Source organism: Vigna umbellata, chromosome 9 (genome assembly GCF_029865625.1).
Source record: "Vigna umbellata cultivar VRB3 chromosome 9, Vumbellata_1.0, whole genome shotgun sequence".
Classification (NCBI taxonomy): domain Eukaryota; kingdom Viridiplantae; phylum Streptophyta; class Magnoliopsida; order Fabales; family Fabaceae; genus Vigna; species Vigna umbellata.
The window spans coordinates 3,196,909-3,217,421 of NC_142173.1; the positions used below are offsets into that span (position 1 = coordinate 3,196,909).

At 36.3% G+C, this 20,513-nt stretch overlaps 1 long non-coding RNA gene across 1 annotated transcript; it reads left to right on the forward strand.

Annotated features, from left to right (window-relative positions):
• The first annotated feature begins 15,784 nt into the window (after positions 1-15,784).
• On the forward strand, positions 15,785-16,560 carry LOC148192328 (uncharacterized). The gene is made up of 3 exons (XR_015781935.1): positions 15,785-15,858; positions 15,971-16,097; positions 16,328-16,560. It is a non-coding gene; the product is annotated as an uncharacterized LOC148192328 (long non-coding RNA).
• Positions 16,561-20,513: the final 3,953 nt, after the last annotated feature.

Consider the following 20,513-nt stretch of genomic DNA (forward strand, 5'->3'; position numbering starts at 1 on the left):
AATAGGTTTCAAAAGCTTGTATTGCCTCTTTGATTTCTTTTCATTAGTTCTAGTAGAATAAACACTTATAAACCCTTCTTTTCCTTTAAGCACAAGCAATGTGGGACTCTCATGGCTTGGTCTTAAAAGAAAAGAAGAGGAAGAAAGGCGTCTTAGATGGAAGTGCAAGGTAGCATAACTTTTCTTCTTTGTTTTGACTTTAGGAGAACTAGTTGGCTTATAAACCCTTTAGGATGAAGGGAATTAAGCAATATGGGACTTAAAGCACCTTAGGAGCTGCTGGCCAGCCTTGAGACTAGAAGCCCCACATCTCTTAATTCCACTCTTTAAACTCACTCCAAGGGCTATATAAGAAGGCTTAGGGTCTCCTTTTGGATTAACTTTGAAATTGAATGAATTCTTTGAGTTGAATTGCAAATTTGCATTCCTCTTGAGATAGTTTTCTGTCTCTAGTCCATTTTGGGCAAATCTTATCTTGCGCAAAGCGAGTGGCAGTCCTTCTTCGACACTTATCTTGGAGTCCTCTCTCAAGTGGCGTGTCTACGAGTCATAAGTTTCCTCCTCCTTTCTCTTTTCCGCTTATATTTTCCATTCATTCTTTTAAATGCCATTAGTATACTTCTCTCTAGGCATGCACTTCCCCATCAAAAATTAAATGACACAAAACAAAAAATAAAAAATAAAAATAAAAATAAGAAAAATAAAAATAAAAAAATAAGGTCTAAGTTAATCAAGAATCATACAAATAGAATAGTTTAAACCGTGAGTCCACGGCAACGGCGCCAAAAACTTGTTAATGGATTGGCAAGTGTACCAAATCGCACAAATAATATAAAATGGTAAAACCAAGTATTGTATCCCTGAAGACTCTCGACACTAAACAATTATGTGATAACTTGATTAATTAAGACTTAAATAAAGCGAAATCATTGATTAAAGATCCAAAGACAGAAAATTAATATGAATGCAAATTGATCAATAATAGAGTAACACATAGATGAACAGAGGTTGTTTATAAAATGAGATGATTATGTTGTTAGGGTTTGATTTCACCAAGTTTACTCTCACGTATATAAGAATTCTTCTTTTTGCATTAATGTTAACGTCACTCACTAAATTACTTAGAACCCGAGCCCTCGGCGCCAAGCCTGCCTTAATTCCTAGTTCGTGCAATTCCTAACGTTCCTTGAAAATTAAGTCTGAAGCTTAAGACGACCAAGTACTCATACCCTCATCCCTGAGAAATATTACCCTTGGGAGAATTCAACAAGAACCTGAATTGTAAGGAACCTCGCAAAGTTTGGGCGCTTTTACTTGAGGATATTAACAATAGTGTGGTTGATGGAAGTGATGCAGAAAAGGCGATATGGTGGGAACAAGAACGGAAAGTGTTTCATGGAAGGGCAGAGGCATTCATTGACAACTAACGATGTACTAGGAGGATAATAACACACACACACACACACACATACACACACACACACACACACACACACACACACACACATATATATATATATATATATATATATATATATATATATAAATAAAAGTGTGTGTGTGTTTTTTTTCCAGCCTTAGAAAATCATGTAGCATTGAAAAGGCTCCAATAAATTAGTATGCATAAAAAAACAATTACATTTTCTTCTCCTAAAAATGTTTCTAAAATGGTTTTAGAAAAGGCTATTTCAGTGGATCAATGACAACTCAAGGGAGTTTCATAATATATACATTATCTATTCCCCGCATGTGGAATGAATCCAGGAAGAAATTACGAAAGATCAAGGTCCCTGCCATGTTTCTTTTGAGGAATAATTCTCTTTGTCAATCGATTTCACAGACCTTTCAACTTTATTGAGATGTGCTTTGTTAACAGTCCACAATCACACTAAATCCTTGTACCTAAGGTACAATTTATACTAAGTGTTTAATTTGAAATAAACTATATTATTACTTAGGTTTAATGTATTCGGAAATCCTTATTTCTGCGGATTTGTATCAATTGGGTCCTCGTATTCTAAAAGTTCTCAATTGGGTCCCTATTTTGGTAAAATTGAGTCAATAATGCCCTTGCCGTTAATTGCTGTGGACGGCGTTAACTTTCTTGTGATGTGGCATGTTGAGGTGTCCTTTAATTACGACGTGACACAGGTTAACCAACCAGAACATACCACCTCACGCCTCCTGCCACGTCATCTATATCTTCTCCACAGAAACCTTAATTTCCAAACCCTAGCTACTATGCGCCGCCACTGCCATCTCGCCGGCAGTTGTCCCCTTAACCTTCGCCGTGAACCTCCATGGTCGTCGCAAGTCCTCTGTCACTTTCCTTCTTCGTCGATCGCAAGCAACCTGCAGAAGATCAAACCACAGAACCCAGAATCGGGCATCTACAACTCGCGCGAGAATCTACTCCATCATCTTCTCCATGGCAGCCACGCGAATCACACATCAACTCCATTGAAGTCGCCACCACGAAATCGCCACCGAACTTGCATACCAGAAATCCCCACCAAGCGCCGCTGTGAAAGTGCCAATCGCGAGTTTTTCCGTTCGCCAGACCTGCAAATCCAAAACCACAGTAGAAACCCAAATTGAAAACCTAATGCCACAACCATGGTTTCTCAATTGCGGCTCTAGCGAACCTGAAACACAAATCAGAATTTGTGGCACGACACTACTTCAGCACCATTAACTCGCACCTTCCAGAGAAAACATAGAGACCCAAAATTAGAGAAAATGCAACTGCAATTGAGCGCGAGGTCGCCGTTCAGATTGCTTCTTCCTCATCATTTTTAGGCAATTACATCCATGGAAATTCGCCTTCGTGGAGGAAGTAGGTGCGAACAGAACCCAAAAAAAAATCCCCAAACTCAATACCTTAACATTCTCAATCCAAACTCTAACCCCAATATCACAACAGTGAAACTTCAAAACGCATTTGTAGAAAAGAAGCACAACAACCATCCCAGTTCGCAAAAATCAGATACCGAACAATAACCCCTTAAACCCAATCAAAATCAGAAAAGGAAGAGGGGAAGGAAGCTTCCTCCTTGCCCCACGAATCAGAACGGAGGGATGAAGAAGAAACACGCCCTTGCCGCGTCTAGCCGCGCCTTCGCCAAGCTCTCGTCGCCTCTATCGTCAACCACCGACTACGCTCTTCCAGCGTATTTTAAAATTTAAAATTATATAAATATCCATGTAATAACCTCATACTGTGCCACATCGTAATTAAAGGACACCTCAGCATGCTACATCACAAGAAAGTTAACGCCGTCCACAGCAATTAACGGCAAGGGCATTATTGACTCAATTTTACCAAAATAGGGACCCAACGGAGAAATTTCAGAATACGAGGACCCAATTGATACGAATCCGCAGAAATAGGGATTTCCGAATACATTAAACTTATTACTTAAAAAAAATATAATTAGTAACAAATGTCAATGTAATTTTGAAACAAATCATCTCATCCCTAACCTCAACGAACTCAGTAATTATTGAAGGAAAAGCCATTTTCCTTCAATACATTCAATTGATCAAAGAACAAGCTCAATAGTTAAGTAATTACCTGGCCATGTATTTGGCACGTTCTTCCTCATCCCAAGCCATTGTTCGACTTTCTAGAGGACTCAACTTTCTAGCTAGATCTTCAATCCTCTTGCAGGGGCTTGTTGATCCTCTTCCTCTTCCTTCTCAAGTAATCATGCTCCTTCTGTGGCATAGGAGCTGTCAGTCTTAAATCATCTGCGTTTGAGTTTCTTGGTCTGTTTTTGGAGTGACTTTTCTCTCCTCCTTTTGAAAATAACACAAGCCACTTTTGTGCATCATCCCACTTAGAAGGTGTTAAACCCTCGGCAAGTGTAACTGAATCGTATCAAGTAATAAACCTGGTAAGACCAAGTATCGCTCTCCCAAAGGACTCACGGCCTAGACAGTTGTTTGGTTTACTGATTAGTTAAGACTTGTAAAACCGATTGATTAAGATTTAAATGCAAATACTCAAAAGTAAATATGAATGCATGGATCGATCAATGGTAAGAAGAAACAAAGCACGTGAATTGAAATATATGGATGATTATGTTGTTGGGGTTTATCAATTTCATCCTATCTACTCTCATGTATTCAGGAATTCATCTTTCTTCATTAAATGTTAATGCACCTTTCTAAATTACCTTAAACTCGATGTCTCGGCGAAGAAAGCCTAATCATAATCACTAGTTTACAATGTCTTGTCTCCCTAGCAATTAATCAATCATTATAGTGAACAGAAGCTTAAAGGCAACCAACCATCATACTCCTATGTTTATGTTTATACTACTATTGGGAGAGATTCCCCAGATCTAGATTTCCCCGTATGTGTCCATATCGACAAAATCAATGATCATTACATCAAATGAGTTAAACAATGCATGCTTTGAGCAAAGAGGAAAAACCCTAACAATTAATGAAAGAAAGCATGTATCTTAAAGAAGATTTTGAAGAACAAATTCCATACATGAGAGTTTCAAAAGGATTACATTGATTCCCAATAACAATAAATGTTTAGTTCACCATATTCATGGTGAAACTAGATGAAATGCAATGAAAGAGTGAAAGATAGAACCCTAGAAAGTTGAGAAAGGAGCCTTAGCATCCAAAATCCTTCTCCAAGGGGTGAAAGAGTGTGTTTCTGCTTCGTCCCAGCCAAAGATGTCTGACCTAGGTTAACTAAAACCTTATATAGTATTCTAAAAATTACAGAAAAGTGAGCCCAAGCCCATCAGAATGTCGCTGAATGGTAAGTACCGCTCAGCGGTAAGTGTGTGTCCTCTATTCCACCCCTCAGCTGTAGTTTTGCCCCTCAGCGATGTCAACGAGTCTTGAAGAACACCGCTCAGCGGTAATTTCCGCTAGGCGGCACTTGGTTCTTCGCTTCTTGTGCACTTTTTATGTCCTTTTTTGATTTCATCTCTTTCCTACTTCATTTCTTTCATCAAATTAATCTCAAAATCTGCAAAAACAAGGAAATCAAGCATAAAACTTGTTCAACTCTCTTATTTTCAAAAACTTAAGCAAAAGCATGATTCCAAGCTAAATTCTAAGTCATAAAGGTTGTTTTTTTATATCAATTTTAAGTATAAAAATAACAGGTTTTCAACTATTATCACAAGCCCAAACTTAGAACTTTGCTTGTCCTCAAGCAAACAAAATGTAAATCAATTTTCTACCAATCCATACAATGGTTCACCATATTCAAAATTCCTTCTTCCAGGACAAATAAATACTCAAATTAGCTCTTCGCAAAGACTTCCATCAAGATGTGCACAGGCTTTAGTGTTCATGCAATCACATAATATCCAACAAATTCAATTTTCATGAATGATCAATCAACTAAGGGTAGATGTTCTTATGTGTTCATGAAATCTTTCCTCACTACATAAAGTGTTTCACTCAAACACAAAAGTGTATTAGAGGTATTCACTCATCCACTCTACTATCACAATGTCACATGAATTAACTTTTCCTTTCATTTAACCACAATAAGAAATACTCACAAGCAAGCATCATCACAAGGACTTTTCTATGGCTTATAATGTGGGTGGCTAACAAGAAAATTGGTTTTTCTGAGTCACAAAACCCTTGAGTTAAGAGAATCCTCTAAACACAACCATTCTTAATTATTCCCAACTTTCTTTTGCATTGAGCTTTTCTTTTCCTTTTTCTTTTGCTTTTCACATTCTTAACTTTTAGCATAATGCTTTTTATTTTCCCTTTCTAAACTTCCCAACAACACCAAACTTGAACATTTATCAATACCACAAAATTTTTTCTACTTAACTCAAGGTAAAGCTTTTCAAAGAGGGTTTTCTATCTTGTTCAAGGTTACGGGTTCAAAGGATAGAACACATAGTGTTCTCTTTTAGTTGGGTTAAAATCATGCATTTGGCTAACAAAAGGGTTACCAACAAATGGCCTTGATCATATGATGCAAACAAGAAAATAATTCAATCATAGAAAACCTGGGCAAAGTCATTCATGCTTTCAGAGTAATAACATTCAATCACAACAACTCTGGAGCTCAAAACCTCACATAAAAGCTCATTCACATTCCGCATACACTTCCTGCTTAGCATCATAATCACAATCACAATATTATGCATTTGTTCATAAAGCTTGTGAACCACCTGTATCTCAACATATAATGTGCATATTCTCAACATCAATCAAGATCAAAGCATCATCAAGCATTACTTATCACACAACAGTCACAAGCAAACCATTATAACAGATAAAGTTTCAAATTGAGTATATCAACCTTATTCTACTAATAGAAGCAAATAAGTTCAATATTACAAAACAAAAGATATAAAAGATCCTTCTCCAGTGCTGATAGCATCCATCAGTAAATGTTATCTCAGCTCCTCATTAGCTTGTGCTGTCATCTGTATCTTCCTCCTCTTCATTATCTTCAGCATCCTCAAATGCGTCATCATCATCATCATCATCATCATCTTCATCTTCCTCATAGTTGAAGCTTCAGCTGCTCCAGCTCTACTACCCTGGGCGTGCTCCTTTGGCCATGCCACCACGTTATGAAACTCATCCATGGTCCACCTATGTGATGGGGTGTATCATACATCACAATGATCATCTCAACTGTGGCCACCTGCCCTCTGTGGATGGATTGCATCTGGGCCTCTATAAGAGACATGTACATGTCCCTCATCTGAAATGGTTCTACCTCATGAGTCCCTGCATATGCCTGACTCTGTGTTGGTCCTCTCCCTCTGTGAGGACGACGTGGTGGAACTGGCTGAGCTGCCTCCTCACCTCTGCAGTACTGTCTGTAGTAGTCCTCATCAATAGCCTTCCTCGGCCTCTCAAACGGTGGGGTAGAAGTATTCACCCCAGCTACCTCACACAGATGCGTAATTAAGGAGGGATGTCCCAAAGGTGCCTTGTTGTTCATAGTGTTGGCACACACCTATATCTCATTGGCTATCACTTGGACAATAGTAATGCTCATATCTCTGATCACACAGTATAGAAGAAGTGCCCTGCTAACAGTGATATCTGAAACATGGGAGCATGGCTGAATATTGGCATGAGAGAATTCCATCTAATACTTTGCTAGAGGAGTTAAGTCAGTCCTCCTAATGTTCACCACTACCATTTTTGTTCCTCTAGAAGTGTCCTCCAAGTACACATAGAACACTCTCCACGTCATCAGAATCAGTTCCTTCCTCCTTGCATTGGTGTAAAATTCTTTCACCACTGCTATGTTAGCTGGTGTAGGGTATGTGGCTAATCTCCTCTAATTTCTGTTAGAATCGCTGCAACGGAATTATTAGCGTGGAACAAACCAAGAGGGGGGGGGTGAATTGGTTATATACTTTTATTTTACCTTTTATTATTTTTCTCTTAATTTTTCTTACTGAGCAGATAATTAAATATAAATGACAGAGTAAGGGAAAGAGAAAAATTGCACAGGTGATTTTATCCTGGTTCAGATCACTCAGATCCTACGTCCAGTCGCTTATCTCAAACAAGATAAACCTTTTTCACTAACACAAAACAGTTATAAATATTAATCACAAAGAAAAACAATTTGTAAGAGTTTAGAAATACCACCTCTCTTGAAACCACAAGAGACGAACTTACACTTCCTTTGAATCTTCACAAAGGATGAACACCTCCTTCGAATGCTTCACGAAGGATGATTCTCTTCCAGGCACTTCCTCGGATACACCAAGGATGAACAAGCTATTCCTCTGTCACCACAGTAGCACTTCAGGACTTTGCAGACAAGAGGTTCCTTAGCTTCAACAATCTCACAGAGTTCTCAAAGAGTTCAGATATCTTTATCACAAGGGAAGAGTTGTTTTTGAGATAAAGAGTGAGCCATTTTATAGACTCAGCCTAATACCCTTCAATTCTTCGAAAATGGGCCATCTAACGCATTTAATCGATTAACACAAGTATTAATTGATTACAATGAGTACAACGGCTAGTTTTTCAAATCTGAAACCCCCAACGGCTAGTGTTAATCGATTATTCTCAGGAATAATCGATTAACTAATCGATTATTATTAGCTTTAATCGATTATTACAGGGGCACTTGGGTTTTCAGAGCCAGCCTCGTTTTAATCGATTAAAACTGGTTTTAATCGATTAAAACAGCTTGTGGATGATTCGCAATAGTAAATAAATCAAATATAAATTACAAGAATCAACCCTAATACATATTTGAGCACTATTACATCAACTTTGATTATTATAAAAGCTTTATAAAATACAGAGATCTTCAATTTGTCTTTATGTATCTTGACTTGTGCAAATCTGTTCATCATCAAAACTTCATCTTTGATTTTTGCTAACAATTTCTGCTCATCAATTGCTCACCAAACTGTGGAGCAAAGTTAGAAATCATTCCAGCTTTCCTTTCCATCAGGAGCCTCCTATCTTGGACAATCTTAAAATCCTTCTCATGCTTGCGAGAAAGGAACCTGCTAGAATGGGTGTGTTCTGGTTCCTTATCCTTTCTCTTGGAAGTTGTAGTCTTGAATCTTTTGCTTGAAGAGGAGGCCATCCCTACATCAAACACAAATCACAAAACCACAAGACATGTTGTTAACCATTAGTAAACCATAAACATCATACCAAAACCATGCCAAACCACCGCTGAGGGCAAACAGAGCATGGTTGTTTAATCAGTTCCAACAACAATTTATTCATCAAATTATGCATAAAAATCAAAATCCCTAAACAACCATGTTCATGCTTTCAAGAACCCTAGAATGAAAATTTCTTGACTTACTTGGGTGGAGATGTTAAATGAATGATGAATACTCTAGCGATTTGAAGAAATCAGCCCCCAATTTCAGTGCTCTCACCAAACCCCAAACTTAGATGGAAACCTAGTGAGAAAGTGAGTGGAAGAGAGGTTTTGTAAAGGGGGAACAGGAAAAGTGGAGATAACACTTAGAAAAGTGCTTGAGAGTGTGTGAGAAGAGTGAGATCTGAAAATAGAACCAAAACCGCACCCTAGGGTATAAAAATACCTAAATGGGCCTAATCCCGCTAAGGGCAAATAGTCCAACCCAAGTCTGCAGTGATATCGCTCAGTGGAAATTTCCGTTGAGCGACATGATAACAGTTGAAAAATTGTTATTTTTATACTTAAAATTGACTTCAGTTACAACCTTTATGACTTAGAAATTAGCTTGAACTCATGATTTTGTTGAATTATTGGAAATAACATAGTTGGACAAGTTTTATGATTTCCTTGTTTTTGCAGGTTTTTGTATGAAATTAATGAAAAAAGTGAAAAGGGATAGAGATGGAACCAGAAAAGGACACAAAAAGTGCAAAAGAGGAGCAAACGCAAGTACTGCTCAACGCCAATTATCGTTGAGCGACACTCTCAAAGACCCGTTGGCACCGCTGAGGGGAGAAAAGCCGTTGAGGGGAAGAAGTGGTCACGCGTTACTACCGTTGAGCGGCACTTTTCTGGGCTTGGGCCTACTTTTCTGTATTTTTTAGAATATTATATAAGCTTTAGGATGTTCTAGGGTTTATATCTTTGACTGGGACGAAGAAAAAACGTACTCTTTCACCCCTTGGAGGAGGATTTTGGATGCTAAGGCTCCTTTCTCAACTTTCTAGGGTTTTATCCTTCACTTTTCCATTGTATTTCATCTAGTTTCACCATGAATATGGTGAACTAAACTTATTTTGTTGGTGGGGAATCAATGTAAGAAACTCTCTTGTATGGAATTTGTTCTTCAAGATCATATATATGATACATGCTTTCTTTCATTAATAGTTAGGGTTTTTCCTCTTTGCTCAAAGCATGCATTGTTTAACTCATTCGATGTCATGATTATTGGTTTTGTCAATATGGACACATACGGGGAAATCTAGATTTGGGGAATCTCTCCCATTAGTATATTACCAACCTAGACATAGGAGTATGATAGTTGGTTGCCTTTAAGCTTCTGTTCACTATAATGCATGATTAATTGCTAGGCTGACAAGACATTGTAAACTAGTGATTATGATTAGGCTTTCTTCGCCGAGACATCGGGTTTAAAGTAATTTAGAAAGTGGCATTAATATTAATGAAAAGAATGGTGAATTCCTAAATACAAGAGAGTGGAAAAGGATGAAATTGATAAACCCCAACAACATATTCATCCATATATTTCAATTCACGTGTTTTGTTTCTTCTTGCCCATTGATCATCATATGCATACATATTTACTTTTCAGTCTTTTGCATTTGAAACTTTCAACAATTTGTTCTCAAGTTTTAATTAATCAATAAATCACATAACTGTCCAGGCCGTGAGTCTCTTGGGAAACGATACTTGGTCTTACATGGATTATTACTTGATACGATTCGGTTACACTTGCCGAGGGGTAAACAAGTTTTTGGCGCCATTGTCGGGGACTCGTGGTTTAACTAGTCTATTTATGTGATTTTTGATTATTTTTGACTTGTTGTGAATTCTGTTTTTATTTTTTTTGTTTTTATTTTTATGTTTTTATGTTTTTATTTTATTTTATTTTCTGTTTTTATTTTTAGGTTTTTATTTCCTATATTCTTATCTTTTCAATTATATCTTTCGATTATTTCTTCTCTTTTCTATCTTTTTGTGCTAACAAAATTTTTATAGGGTCTTGTTTCCTTGTGTATGTAGGGTAATATTCGGACTAGAAGCAAAAAGATTTATGAACCTCTTCTTGAAGGTCGGACGAAAGTAGAAGGAGGAGGAGAATCAGAACTTCACGAGAATTATTCTCTTCTCCTGAGACACTCTTACAACCTTCGCCACAAAGGTCTTACCATAGCATTGAAAATATGACAAAGGAAAATAATGGTAGACGGACTCTTGCAGATTACACCACTTTGGTTGGCCCTCAACATTTTAACAGCAAAAAAAGTCGAGGGTCAATGCTACAAACATGGAGGGGAAACCAGCATTGATACAATTGGTAAAAAGTAATCAGTTTAATGGGCTATCACATGAAAGCCCGTATGAACATCTCACCACCTTCAATGAAATCTATAACACCGTGAAGATAAATGGAGTGCTAGATGAAACAATCAAGCTTAGTTTGTTTCCTTTCTAATTGGGAAGCAATGCTAAGCTGTGGTTAAATTCTTTTCCAGAAGATAGTTTTACAGAATGGGAAGCTGTGGTTGCAAAGTTTTTGAACAAATACTTCCCACAATCTAAAGCCAACAAAGGGAAGCAAGAGATCTCTTCTTTGAGACAAGGCATGGAGGATGTAGCAGCAGTACAAAAGCTTATTGAGAAAGACCGCCATGCACGGTTTTGATGAAGCAGCAGTAGTTCTACTTTTCCTTGGAGGTCTTGGTTCACAAACCAAGTTGATGCTAGATGCCTCAACTGGAGGTAACATTAAATGTAAAACTCCAGAGGAAGCAACAGAATTGATAGAGAACATGGTTGTTAATGACAATGAAATGCATAGTGAAAGAGCAGCCTCTATTCAACCGAAAGGGGTTCTACAATTGCAGTCAAATGATGCCTTGCTTGCTCAAAATAAGATTATAACTCAACAGTTGGAGAATCTAACAAAGACATTTGCTCAATTGCCAAAGGAATTAAAAACCGTTGCTCAAGTTCAACAACAGATGTGTGAACTATGTGGTGGTGACCATATTAATGATCAATGTGCTTTTCCAGTGAAGGCCCTGGAAGATGTAAATTTCATGAACAATCAATTTCCATACCGCCAAGGGTGGAAACCTCACCCAAGCATGGGTCAAGGTCAGGGACAATCTGGACAAGCTGGGCAATCAGGACAATTTAATAGGCCACAACAACAACCATCATTATGGCAACAGATGTCTACACTCGCTGAAAAATATACAAAGTTGGAAGAAACTCTTAACCAGTTTATGCAGGTAACCATCTCCAATCATAACAGCACTTAAGCAACCCTTAGAAGTATGGAGATGCAAATCGGACAGTTAACTAAGAAGTTGGAAGAAAGGCCTGATCAAAGTTTGGGGGCTAATACTGAGGTTAACCCTAAAGAAGAGTGTAAAGTTTTAGTGAGTGTAGATGCTGAAAGAGTTGAGTTAGAGAAAGAAAAGAGAGTAGAGGAAAAAGAAAAGAGAGTACAGAGAAAAGAAAAAGAAGAGAGAGAAGAGATAAAAATTGAAGATATTCTTCCTTTTCCAACAGATTATAAGAGATTAGAGAAAGAGAGACAATTTGGGCATTTTACTGAAATATTCAAACAATTGGAAGGTGATTTACCTTTGAAGGAGATATTGCAACAAATTGCAAATTATACAAAACCCATAGAACAAGTCTCCACAAAGAAAAGACATAGAGAAGAGGAGACAAATAATTACAAAGCAGTCAAGAAGAAGCTACTCCCTCCAAAAGAGAAAGATCCAGGAAGTTTCACCATTCCATGTCTCATAGAAAAGAAAAAGGTAAATAAAGCCCTACTTGATTTAGGGTCAAGCGTTAATTTAATGCCTTATTCTTTACTTGAACAAATGGGTGATCTTAAAGTCAAGCCTATAAAGATGAATATGTTAATGGCGGATTGCTCTTCAAAGAATCCGTATGGTATAACAGAGGATGTTATGGTTTGTGTTGGAGAACTAAAATTCTTGGTGGACTTTGTGCTGATGGAGATGAAGGATGAAAGGGTTCCTATTATTCTTGGAAGGCCGTATATGAAAACGGCTAAAGTCATCATTGATGTAGATGAAGGAATAGTCACTACAAGAAATATTGAAATTATATACAGACTATTATATACGGATATAAATCTGTATATAAATTAAATATTTTATACGGATATTATATACGGATTCTAAAAAAAAATTATATACAGATATTATATACGGATTTTCTGTATATAAATTCCATACATAAAATTGGCGCGTGACGGCGGGAAAATTTCATAAGGATATAACCCATGTAATTTCCATTAACCGTATGTAAGTAGAATGAAGTATATTATATACGGATTTCAAAAATAATTTTAAAAAAATGTATTTTTTATTAATTAGAAGCTGAAACCTATCATTCACTATTTGCTATCCCTCTCGAACCGTCGAGCTACTCTCTCTGAAAACCTCGAGCTATGTCTCTCCTCGAACCCTCGAGTCCTTTCTCTCTCGAACCCTGGAGCTCTCGCCGTCCCTCTCTCGAGCCGTCTTCGCTCTCCCTGTCCCTCTCTCCAGCCCTCTTCACAGTCCCTGTCCGTCGTGCTCTGCTTCTGTGTCCTCTCTCTCTGTCGAAGTGTCCGTCGTGTTCCGGCGTTCACCAAGCAATCTCCTTGTTTGTCGGGTGTCGTAGTTGGACGCTGAAGGAGTATCTTCATCCGGTAAGTAAACCCTAATCCTAATGCTTAGTAATCGATGAAATCGTTAATCGCGAACCCTAATCTTTTTCGTTTTTTGTTTTATTTGACACATTTGTGGTTGGTCTCGCAAGCCGTGGTTGGAGTGTTAGGAAGCATCGATTGAGGCTAGTGTTTGGCAGTTTAAGAAGATTGTCAGTGGTATGTAGGACTGAGACATATACCATTTGATTATGAAGGCCCTTAGTGAAGGAACCAAAGGTGAGCGAGTTCCTTTGCCTTTTGAAGTTTCTTAGATGCAGAAAAAATTGTTTGTACTGTGTTCTTTTGCTTCATTTGCTTAATAATATGTTGTTATGGGTTTTGCTTCTTCTACCAGATTTAGATCCATCGTGGTGATATAACCGCCTTTGGTTATTTGCCTGTATAGAGAAATTGAATGCTTTTCTAATGTTTATGATGCAATGCGTTTGTAATTAATGAGTGTATTAATTTTTTGTTATAATAAAAATTATATGCTTTGGCCTGCAATGGATTGTGTAGTTTGCTGTTGATGGGGATCCGTTAATTACTCAGTTTGATTCTTTGTGATGCGTGTGCATGAGGTGTCATATGTGTTAAGATGCTGATGGGCAGGACTGTGGTCAAGATATTTCCAGTGCTTTGTTAAATATTTCCAGTGCCTATGGTTGTCATGAATCCTGTATAATATCTTTGCCAAACATTATTTTTGGCATGTGTCAATGGGGGTTATAACTTGGAGAGAGTTCTAGAGCAATTGGAACACAATTTGTTTCCCTCGTAAAAGGATGTCCCAAGTAGGTCCAAACCCAATATCTCAAACACTACCATGCTCAAAGCGATCATCTTTGACCATGCCCATAATCATCTTGCTCAGGTGAACCATTCAGCTATTATCGGACTCTTATATTGAGATTATTTCTTAATGCCATTAGATTAAGTACACGATGAATGGATTTGCACCTATACCTGGGAAATGTCTTCTCGCCGTTGATCAATCTTTTTCATTTTTCTTTGTAATGGAGGTTTCTTTTTGTCATGTTAATACAGGGTTTGATCACAAATAATGAAAGGCATTAGAGGAGCCATTTGTGGATGAAGAGGATAATTATAGCGGTGTTGCATGTTTGAATGTGATAGCAAAACGAATTGTTACAGTTTTTGCTTCTTTAAGAGGATAATTATAGCGGTAATACTAGGATTTGACATCCTCTTTTCTAATTCTCAATGTTGTTTTTTTTTCTTTTGGAATGATGGAATTTTGACAATGAAGTTTCAATTTCCCCTGTATCCAAATATTTTCTGTGTCCTTTTTTTTGCAGAGATTTGTTGATTTCCTTTAGAAAAAGTAACAAAACAAAAGCCTTTAAGGATTATATTTTATAGGTATGTATTTTTAATGAATGTTAATTATGATGCAGGGGCTAGTTTTTTAAACATTATAGTTTGTTCTGTCATCCAACATGATTTGATTTTTATCTCTGCAGTCATGTCGGTATCTAGGTGGAAGATAATATATCTATTCTATGCTTAGATTTATGATGAATGGTATGAGTAAAGATATCCTTGATTTCTTCTATTATGTTTTTAGAGGCGGCTTGGTTTCTACTATTTAACCATTTAACCTATTTAGATTACTTAGTCTGTTTATAAAGAAATTTACTTGTTGTGTTTCAGTTCAATCATTTCTATAAGAATAAGAATCAATTAAAAAGAAAAAAGGCTTTATCATTTTTCTGTTAACTGTTCTAACTATATAGTATTTATAATTTGTCTATTAATGTGGATGCTTCATGCTACAATGATGAAGCGGTTTGAGATTGCAGAGCTGGTGGAGAATTTGAATGCATCAAATAGTTAAGTAAATTTCTTTTTGGTAGTATTTTACATTCCAACATTTTATATGTACCAATATTTTACCCTCCACTTAATACTTTTTTATATATCAGCTTTTCTCAGCTTTGCAATTAATATTATCTACACATTTATATTGTAATTAATTTATTAATTTGATTTATGTTACTGGTTTGATTTTTAACCCAGTAAGTTATACATATTATACTATTTGCCAAAGAAATTAATTTTAATGTTTGAATACTAAATTAGAAATTAATGTGATTAAATAATTGATTAATTATTGATCAAATGTTATTACATTATTTGTTAGCTCTAAAAATATAAATAATGTGAAGATGCAATATTAGAAAATATTTTAGTTATGACAAAAGCTTTGGACTTAGTCAAAGTTGTTTTGATTTTGATTATGGTGAAGAAAGTTCGTATAGTTGATTGTCTATGTAGACCTACATAATTATCATACTATAATATTTCAAATCGTTTTCTTATATATTAGTAGTAAATGTTCAAATTTTACTTTATTACGTTCACTAAAAAAACTTACAGATTGTATGACTTTTTGTTTCTAGATTGGCAGTTTGATGTATCAGCCTCGACATCTTTGTTGCCTCCTATTAGTGGTGGTTATATTTACACGGTGAGATAGACTCACTAAAAGAACTTTTCAGAACTTATACCACTGAATCGACTCACCGAGGCTTTGGAGAAGTTTATATCTCATCTATATCATCTATTGGTTTTTTTTGCAGAAGTCAAGGAAGTCTTGGTTTCAATTTCAGTCTTCTTAGAAGCACTTCTTTCAGTAATTCTTTTCTGCATCTGAATCATCATATCCTCCTTTCTCTTTCTATTTTCCTCCTTCTACAACATACCAAGGTAAGTTGAACTATAAAGGCAATAATTTTAGTTTATAATCATTATTTGTCAATGGAATTTGAGATCACGTCTATAATCATTATTCATAAATGATATTGGATTGGTTTTAGGCTTGTTAGTTATCTTGTAAGTTCATAATGAACTGTCATCATTATATTATGATGGATGCAAATCGTTACCTTAAATATTTTTGTGATGAAAACATGTTGGTTGGTATTATGCACTATAAGGTTGGAGGATGAGCAACATACAACCAGCTTAGCAGAATGAAGAGCAATGTGTTTTCTGAAGAATATCAAGGTTCCTTCTTTCATGAAGCAAACAAACCTAAAGATGAGCATGACAAGATATTCATAGTACATGGAGTCTCTAGAAGCAAAAAGAGAAGCAAGTGATACTTTTGTAGTCTTAGCTGAACTAAATAAATCTACTACTGTCTAGTATGATATTTATCATTGTAAATGGTTTTCACATAGTGCCAACTTAGATTTAGATTAATAAGTTTGTTTATTATGAGTATATATTAAAATTGTGGTTGTTGAATAGGTAACACATTATAATAGATTTATTAATGTAATTGTTTAAGAGTTTGTTAAAGAAAAAGAGTTGTATTTGTTTCTTTGAATTCTATTTATAAAAGATAATTCTTCCTATTTGAAAATTTGGCAACTGTATTTGATATTTATCAACTATATAGAACTTTTAATTATTGAGTGCATACGAGAAATCAATTTTTTTTTTTGTAAAATAAAAAATTACATATAGATTTTTCCGTATATAATTACATATAGATTTTTTTTATGTAATTATATACGGATTTTTCTGTATATAATTATATACGGATTTTATATACGGATCTTTTCGTATGTAAATTATATACGGATTTTTTCGTATGTAAATTATATACGGATTTTTTCGTATGTAAATTATATACGGATATATCCGTATATAATTTAGCTACACCTTTTTTATATACAGATTTTTGACCGTATATAATCCGTATGTAATATCATGTTATATACGGATTTTTGACATTATATACGGATTTTGGCTGTATGTAATTGGAATTTTTCTTGTAGTGAGTGGTGTTCCAAGACCGAGGAAAAAATGAGGTTATTGATGTCTTTAAAGAGGAACAGCAGACAGAGACTAGTTATAAAGCTACATTTCAGTCTTTTGTATTTGAAACTTACAACAATTTGTTCTCAAGTTTTAATTAATCAATAAATCACATAACTGTCTAGGCCGTGAGTCTCTTGGGAAACGTGAGTCTCTTGGGAAACGATACTTGGTCTTACCAGGATTATTACTTGATACGATTCAGTTACACTTGCCAAGGGGTAAACACGGCACTTGCGTGAGTTGTTTTCCTTCTTCCTAGCATGTCCTAGGTGCCTTATACTCATGCCCCTCACTTACTCCATGCAATTAATTTCTCACTTCACTCAAACATTCAATCCCTATCATGCAACTAAAGCAGAAGCAAAACAAATAACAAAGGTAAAATGAATCAACTGGGTTGCCTCCCAGGTAGCGCTTGTTTAACGTCACGAGCCTAACCCAAAATCCACCAACACCCATCAGTAGGTGCAAATCTTTCTTACCAACACCCATCAGTATGTGTAACAAACCTGTTTAATAAACCTAGTATCCTTCAGTAGATACTTAACCACCTAGCATCCATCAATAGATGTTATACCCAAAAATTTCAACATAAAAATAATGTCCAAAGTATATAAAATTACATCACCAAAATCAACAATAAAATAAGAATTAATGTTCTGAAACCACTAGGGTGCCTCCCAGAAAGCGCTCTTTTAACGTCATTAGCTTGACCCAATAAAGTTCAAATTTCATCTTCAATGTTGGTGTTCATCTTCATGTCATCACACCAACATCAGTTGCTTCCTGTTTACCTCCTTGATTCTTCTTGAATGTGGAGATTCAATTTCTATCACTCCATCCTTTTTATAGTCTTTCACAACCCACAACCTGTTTTTGAATCTCACATGTGTACCAAGTTTGGGTTGTGCTTGCATCAAGTCATCATGAATCGTCCTTCCTTTGCCATCTTTTTCTTCTTCCCTAACCTGTGACAAGAAACAATTTTTACCTGGGAAGTCTGGCTTTACATCTTTAAAACTAGTCATGGGTACATCTTGATATGTAGCTTTATCACTAGTTTCTTCCTTTTTCACCTGCTGCTCTTCTTTGAAGACATCAATGATTACCCTTTCTTCTTGGTCTTGAAGCACTATCATTCCTTCATCTACATCAATGATGACCTTGGCCGTTTTCATAAACGGTCTTCCAAGAATCAAAGGAACCTTTCATCCTCCATTTCCATCACCACAAAGTCCACCAAGAACTGTATTTTTCCTACACAAACCATAACATCTTCCACTATACCATAAGGCTTCTTTGAAGATCCATCCGCTATTAGCAAAGTCATCTCTATTGGCTTGACTTCAAGATCCCTAATTCGCTTAAGTATAGATAAAGGCATCAAATTGACACTTGACCCTAAATCAAGTAGAGCTTTCCTTATCTTTTCCTTCCCTATGACGCATGGAATGGTAAAACTTCATGGATCTTTTAGTTTTGGAGGAAATGAACTCTTAGCAGCTTTTCACTCATTAACTCCTCCTCTATATATCTTTTTCCTTTGGAGATTTGATTCTTATGATTTACCTGAGCTGAAAATTGTTGCAATGCTTCATTCACAAGTAGGTCAACATCCATTTGATTAAAGATATCTTTACAAAGCCCCTCTTGTCTCTCTTTCTCATAATCTGTTGGAAAAGGAAGAATATTTTCAATTTTTTTAATTTTTTTGTCTTTTCTCTCTTCTTTCTCTTTTCTCTCATCGTCTCCTTTTCTCTCTACTCTCTCTTCTTTTTCTTCTCTTCTCTCTAACTCAACTTTTTTCAACATTCACACTCACTAAAACTTTACACTCTTCCTTAGGGTTAACTTTACACTCCAGCTTCTTAGATATTTGGCTAACTTGTATCTCCAAGTTTCTAGTAGCCGCTTCAGTGCTCTTTTGAGTGGAAATAGTGACCTGCATAAATTGCTGAAGAGTTTCGTCCAACTTTGTATGTCTTTCATTGAGTGTAGACACTTGTTGTCATAGTGTTGGTTGTTGTTGTGGCCTATTAAATTGTCCTGATTGCCCAGCTTGTCCAGATTATCCTTGACCTTGACCCATGCTTGGGTGAGGTTTCCACCCTTGGTTGAAATTACCTTGGCGGTATGGAAATTGATTAGCCATGAAATTTACATCTTCTAGGGCCTCCACTGGAAAAGCGCATTGACCATTGATATGGTCACCACCACATAGTTCACACATTTGTTGTTGAACTTGTGCAACAGTCTTTAGTTCCTTTGGCAATTGAGCAAGTGTCTTTGTTAGATTCTCTAACTGTTGAGTTATAATATTATTCTGAGCAAGAGAGGCATCATTTGATTGCAATTGTAGAACCCCTTTCTGTTGAATAGGAGTTCCTCTTTCACTATGTAACTCATTGTCATTAGTAGCCATATTCTCTATCAACTCGGTTGTTTCCTCTGGAGTCTTCCATTTAATATTACCTCCTGTTGAGGCATCTAGCATCAATTTGGCCTGTGAACCAAGACCTCCAAGGAAAAGTAAGACTACTACTGCTTCATCAAAGTCATGCGTGGGAGTTTTTCTCAAAAAACTTTTATAACGATCCCATGCTTGACCTAATGTCTCCTCCATGCCTTGTCTGAAAGAAGATATCTCTTGCTTCCCTTTATTGACTTTAGATTGTGGGAAGTATTTGTTTAAAAACTTTGCAACCACAGCTTCCCACTCTGTAAAGCTTCCTTCTAGAAAAGAGTTTAACCATAACTTAGCATTGCCTCCCAATGAGAAAGGAAACAAGCTAAGCTTGATTGCTTCATCCGGCACCCCATTAATCTTTACAGTGTTAATAATTTCATTAAAGGTAGTGAGATGCTCATATGGACTTTCATGTGATATCCCATTGAATTGATTACTTTTTACCAGTTGTATCAATGCTGGTTTCACCTCCATGTTTGCAGCATTAACCCTCGGCCTTGCTATACTGTTAAAATGTTGAGGGCCAACCACAGTGGTGTAATTGCAAGAGTTCGTCTACCATTATTCTCCTCTGCCATATTTTCAGCGCTTTGGTTAGACCTTTGTGGTGAAGGTTGTAAAAGTGTTTCTGGAGGAGGGAAAAGTTCTCTGGATGTACGAATTCTTCTCCTCCGTCTACTATCGTCCAAGCCTTCAAGAAGAGGTTCTGAATTTTTCTTGCTTCTAGTGCGAATTGTTTCCTGCATACACAAGAAGACAAGTTCCTAGAAACAATTGTTAGCACAAAAAGATATAGAATAAAAAGATAGAAGATAGAAAGATAAAAC